General features: G+C 49.9%; 1 long non-coding RNA gene across 1 annotated transcript in view; it reads right to left on the minus strand.

Annotated features, from left to right (window-relative positions):
* LOC113972420 overlaps positions 1-938 on the minus strand; it is a 29,765-nt gene extending 28,827 nt beyond the window's left edge. Inside the window, exon 1 of the long non-coding RNA XR_003535899.1 lies at positions 253-938. This is a non-coding gene — a long non-coding RNA (uncharacterized LOC113972420). The remainder of the gene's footprint in view (positions 1-252) is intronic.
* Between the last annotated feature and the right edge of the window lie 5,443 nt (positions 939-6,381).

Raw genomic sequence — 6,381 nt, forward strand, 5'->3', positions numbered from 1 at the left:
AGCCCCAGAGGAGGCAGGACAATAAAAGGCAGCCAGCCACAAATGTGCAGTTAAAGGGACAGGTGTGGAATTGCTTCTGTTCAAGTTGTGACAGATCCTGATTCGTTCTCCTCTGCCACAGTAAATAAAAATCATCATTAAATATATATATACTCCCCCCAACAATTCAGGGCAACACACAGATTGCGGATCTGCGAGAAACTATTGCTGCTTTCAGACATAAAGCTGATGCACACTGGGTAATGCCATTACCTTCAAAGAAATTAGTTGGTTTTAAGGGTTCAGTTCTACAGCCAGGCTCTTTTTCTTTTGGGTCTTCACCAAGCTGCCACAGTGCCACAGATCGGGGATGTCCTTCACCACTCGTGGAGTGGTCCATGACTCACAGCTTGACATCAGGAGCAATCCAAGAGAAAATCATCTCCAGTGCATTTGAAAATGCTGTGAGACAAAACAGCTGTCAGGGAGGCAGGAATGTAACACCCTGCAGGTACTGTGGAAAGAGCAAAGGCAAACCTTTAACCAGAGAGGCAGGGTGACAGGGTGTCTTGCTCATACCCCCAGGAGTAAGGCCACCTCTCCATGGCGCCCCAAGCCTATTCCTATTGCATTCCTTCTCATTTACCCTTGTTTCCACTGCCCTGCTAGAAGCTGCAGGCACTTTTTCCACAGCTACCTCCAGAGTGGGACTTGGAGAGTCTCAAGTGATTAGCTATGGATGTTGATACACGTCCCTAACTGAAAGTTTTTTGTTCCTTGATTTAGGCACATTTATATTTTGGGCTGAATCTGGATTTTAGCATCTTTAATGTCTCCAAATGTTTCTTCAGGCCAAACGAAGCAACTCCCTCTATATCTCCCCCAGAGGAACAAGTAAAATCAAGGCCCAGAATATTAGATCAGCCATGGAATAATGGCAGGCAAAGGCAAGAAGTTATATACTGTACACTCAAATTTAAATGTGCTAATCACTGCTCTGTTCATTTTAGTCATTTCCTTAGCTAAATGACACCCCTGTGTACTTCAGCCTTGCACCCTCAGGATAGTTTGTGATTGGGAATGTATTGAACACATGCTCTTATATGCAATTAACAATGACGAGAAAACAATCTGCATGAAAAGAAGACTTCAGGCATTTTGATGCTGCCATAACAAGAAAATGAAACTTGGTCTGAGCACTTACTGAAAAAAAAATGACTCAAAGAAGCACCTTTGCAGAAAGCTGTGAGGGAAACCCTGCTGGAAACTTGGACCTCTGTTGCAAGCACCCATTGTTCACTGGAGACAGGGCTCAGCCCAGGTTTCACTGCAGCTTCTTCCAGGACTGACAGGAATAGCTGAGGTTGCTGCTTATCAAAGGAAAGTGTCATCTTGTCTGTGACAGAAGTGCCAGCACTGCTCAGTGTCACAGTCTTTGCACCTACTGGAAGCTACTCCAGTTTGATAAGCTGTACCCCTGCTCAGACCTTAAACTGCAGTCTCAGCTCTCCCCTGTTTTTAGAAAGCAGGGATTTGAGATCAAATCACTGGTGCACAGGAATCCCACCACTGGGGAGGATAAGTGAAGGACAAAGCCAGGTTAATGTGGAGGTATCCAATCCTTGAAGGGTTAACAGAGAAACAAGCAGAAAGCAGGTTTTATGTGCATACAAATAAAGGAAACTGAAGGAGAAACAGCACTATTTTCTGGCTCAATTTTAAGCTGTGACAGAAAGCAATAGTGTTATGGATTCACTTAATTACAGCTGGATAGAACTTAAAAGCTCTACAATAGATGTATTTTTTGGCTCTACAACTTTAACTCTTTCAGGGACTTTACTGGTTCTGACTGTAGTAATTTCTGAGTACCCCAGAGTCTTTATTTGTTATTGTTCTCAGAGTATCTTCTCAAAGAGATTTAGTGCCTCACTTTAATTCCTGGGAGCTAATGTACAGAAAAACTAAGGTGGGAATTCCTAAGTGATAAAACACACATGCACAATAAACACAACACAGCTATGAAATTTTAGTTCAAGCAACACACTCCAGGGAAAGAGGGAAGTGCTTATAGCAGCAAACTGGATTTGGGTATCTGGTCACTAAAACATCTTCTCCAAAATCTTTTGTCACATTTGAAATGCTTGCCTGGAGATACAGCTTTAAGAAATTGCCTGACTTGGAAGAAATGGAAGCTTTTATGGAAGTAGCACTGGCTAAACTGTGCTCTTTCTCCTCACCTCTGCCACTTGCTCAACTTTCTCAGCAGAGGTAGTTTTCCCTCCTGATCCATTTGTGAAACAGCCTAACGTGGGGTGTGGCCTCCCCACCAAATGCTTCCTAATTAGTTTCTAAACATTAAATGATTATGGAAGCGCAATTCCCATTCCACTCAGGTGATGAAAAGCTTTACAGGAGTTCAGTCTCACTTTGTAATTAGAGAAATTAGCTTTCTAAGTTTAGATCACTCAACTGTGCAAATGGGTTCATCTGCTGGAATGTGTTGCTCCGAAATGCGTGTCAGCCAAGCAGCACGGCACGGTCCCTATCTCTGCCTCCACGACACTCATCCAAGTGGGGAGGTCAGTCCCAGTGCTGCAAGAGGAAAATGAAGTGTTGTGGGTGTATTATAGGAAAGGCCTTATCTAAAAGCTCACTCATCCGTGATTGACTGCAGCGATATGTCCTTCTCCTTGCAACAGGGAAGCTTAACTCCCAGATAAAGGATTATCCAAGTGGATGAAATTTTCATTCTTTCACTCAGTGTGGTCAGAATTATACCTAAAGCTACAGCAAATTAATTTTAATGGGTAATTTCGAGGAGCAAAACTACTTTTATAAAAATCTACAGAAACAAAGGGCTTCTGTATCTTCTTTGCTGTGAAATGAGGTCGTCGAGCCTTATGAATTCTTTATGACTACCTATTCCATGTGTCAACAGATTCTTTCCTGGTAGCCCTTTGACTGTTTTACTGGAGCCTGATGCAGGATCAGGCCCCCACGATTATGCAACTGTCTTGATCTGCATTACAGTAGTAAACAAAAGTTTAGCCACTGACTTCAAAATGAGATGGATCAGGTCCCTGAACGAAGAATTTTTCCAGGGGCGCCATTCCAAGCTTACCTTCAGGTATCACAAATCTAAGGAAATCCTGTGGGATTGTTCACAGCCACGACTCAATGACTCACTGAGCTTTAAAAGGAAATTACAACTTTCCTAACACAAAGAATTGACTTCACGACACCTGACCCTCGTAAGCCAGGCACTCCCTCTGAAGGCTGTGATCCCCGTCCCACCAAAGTCCTGGGCAATCTCCCAGTGGCTTCAATGAACAGCTCTAAATTAAGGAACTGATTCAGGCCCAAAGCAAAGCAGTGCCTGCAATTCTGGACTTTGGCACAACTAAATGTCCACAACGGCTTCTAATGTGGATGTGATCTAATTATGTCGGAATAGGAAGGTTAGCAGGAAGTAACTTTACGCAATGTAAGAAGCCGAGTGCCAGACGTCGAAAAGTTCTTCACCGGCCGCAAAGGAAGACACGTCGGCTCCACACTTGTGGGATGTGCAAGCAGGAACTTTATGTGCACCAGTCTCTGGCTACTCGAAGCAGCTCAGTTCAGGCCCCCTGTGCCCACGAAGCAATTCGTATGTTGCTGCATGTGTAATGAAATTAGTACCTTAAAAAGATGCCCGGGCTGCAGGCACCACGCTCAGCTATTTTTCAGTGCTGCCGTGCAGGGGTTAAAGATCTGCCCTTGAGAGCCCGGTGGAGAAAAGCAAGAGATGGGACTTCAAGGGTAAAATTCGGGACTAAATAAGGTGATTTCACTGCTGACTTCCATGAGGTCAAAATTTCTTTTGCGAGGGAGAGGGTTTGCAATGTGCCTCTGCCACGTGACTCATGCTCTGCCTTGCTTTACCTATCAGTAATACTCCCCATCTCAAGACATTGGGAGGCTTAATTCATTAATGCTTGCAAAGCATTTTAAGTTGTTGGACGAGTAATTGTGTTTGAGGGCAGCTACACTGCTGAGTCACAAGCACTGTGGGAACCAGAACTCTGGATTTCCTAAGCACTGGAGTCAAACAGGTGGAGTAACCTGTTACAGAAAGGTCAACTCCAGACCTGCCCTAAAGGTACAGAGCGTAGCAGCAAGCAGCAGGGTATTTAAAGGCCCAGAGGAGGAGATGTGTGGCACTTGGGAATGAGTAACATCTAAACAGGCTGTGGAAGCTAAACCAATACCCACTGGAAAAAAAAAAAAAAAGAAGAGAGGCACTGGTTCTTGTATCACCAAACTGCAGCCATGCTGTGGATAAAACACAATGAAGGTTTACCAGCCTAAGAAAAGTTAATTACTCCAAAAAGAAACAACCAATACTGCTGGAACTTGGGGGCTGAATGAGGCTGGAAGGAGTATTCGGCAACCACACACCTCACGGGTAATGCCAAAATTGCTGGGATGTGATTTGTGAACTCAAATGGGAAGTGATCTGCAAGAGTTGGATGGAGGTCTGAGCACAGCTCTGAAGTGAGGGGCACAAATACCACCAGCTTCCCAGCCTGAGGCACTCCAGAATGGGACACCATAGCCAAGAACAGGCACGCGCTTTGCTTTTGCCATAGGAAATGAAAACAAAGGATATAAAATTAGGTCAGAAATCTTGTTTTCCTCTGTGCCACTGACACTGGTGTATAAAACAGACATTCACACATCTACTGCGCTAGATCAGGGTAGAATAGGACATCAGGACACAAGAATAGCTGTTCTGGGTCAGACCAAACGTCATGTAGGCCAGGTTCCTGTCTCCAGTGCCTCAGGAAGAAAGGGACAGTGATGCAGCAAGTTCCCAGCACAGTCACCCAACTTCTAGACCAGCAGCCCAGGGACTTCCCAAACCAGAGACAAAGTTAGGGGTGGGGTTTTGGGGGTTTTGCTTTTTTTGCTCAATGCCCTTTGATGTGTGGCTCTTCCTCTGGGAACAAGTCTAAATGCTTTCTCTGCAAACTGTTGGGCTTCTCAGTGCCCTGTGGCAGGGAGTCCCCCAGGTGACCACCACCTGGCTGTGTGGCTCTGGACCCTGTTCCTGAAAGGATGCGTGGGCAGACAAACCCCAGCAATCCCCTGGAAGCTGGGACGAACATCTGCAGTGCGGGTAACAGGGTCCCTGATGGAGTCTGAGCCAGCACTCGCTTCCCGGGACTGATCGGCTGAGGGATCTTTCCTCCCACTTGGACCCCGGGAGGCCCTCGGCGGTGCGGCCTCGTGTAGAGGAGGAGACAACGAGTCGCACGGTGGCGACTGCCGCCTCGGCTTCCCTCGGGAGAGCCGCTGGCCAGGGCTACCTCAGAGCCCCGGGCCGGCCGCCCCTCCCGTCCCCTCAGGGAGCGCCGACCCGCTCCCGCGCAGCGACCCCCGCCCCGGCCCGCCTCAGGCACCGCAGGGCGGGAAGGGCGGCCGCCGCCGCCGCCGGCCCGGGGCAGGGGAGGGAAGGCTTCACCCCGCAAAAAGCGCTCCCGAACTCTTCATTCTTGTTTCAATCGGGACCGAGGAGGAGAGGAGGGACGGGCCGCGGCTCCTGGGCGGGCGGGCGGGCAGGCAGGACCCGCGCGCGTCCCCTCAGCGAGCGGCGGGGCGGGAAAAGCCCCTCGGCCGCGAGCGCCGCCGAGGGCGCGCGGCAGCCGCTGAGGGCGCGCCCGCCCCGGCGCTCCCAGGGCCGCCCCGGCGCGGCTCCTCCCGCTCCAGGTAGCGCTGGAACCACCTGCGGAGCGGCGCTTCCCGAGGGACGGACCCTCGGGGCAGCCGGGGCGCGCCGTCTCCCTCAGGCGGAGGAGGCGCCGCCCGCAGCTCGCTCCATGCCATGCCATGCCATGCCAAGCCGTGCCATCCCTCCTCTCCGCCGCCTCCTCCTCCTCCTCCTGCCGGTACCTGCCTTCCCCTGACCGTGCCGTGCCATTCCCCTCCTCCTCCCCTCCCTCCCTCCTCCTCCTCTCCCCTCATGCATATGGATGGGCGCATGCGCCCGCCGCCCTGGGCTAGATGAAGCGGAGCGGCGGCGGCGCTCCCAGACGGGCGGGCGGCTGCGGGGCGGTGCGTGTGCTGCATGTGCGTGTGTATGTGTGAGTGTGTGTGCGTGTGTGTCTCGGGGGGGCGAGGGGCTCCGCCGCAAGGAATAAAAGGATTGGGATAATAATCGCAGTAATAAAACCAAAAAAAAAGACAAAAAAAAAAAAAGAGAGAGAAAAGAAAAGGGAAAGAAAAGAGGGGAGGCGAGAGAATAAGGCGGATAAAAGGAGGCCGGGCTGCTTTGCATTGAAGAGCGGGGCGCTATTGAAAGCGCTTGAAAAGCGGCGTTGTCCGGCGCGGGTGCGCCGCGGTATATTAGAGCGGGGCGGCGGC

Source organism: Neopelma chrysocephalum, unplaced genomic scaffold (assembly GCF_003984885.1).
Source record: "Neopelma chrysocephalum unplaced genomic scaffold, ASM398488v2 Primary Assembly neopelma1_91, whole genome shotgun sequence".
NCBI lineage: Eukaryota > Metazoa > Chordata > Aves > Passeriformes > Pipridae > Neopelma > Neopelma chrysocephalum.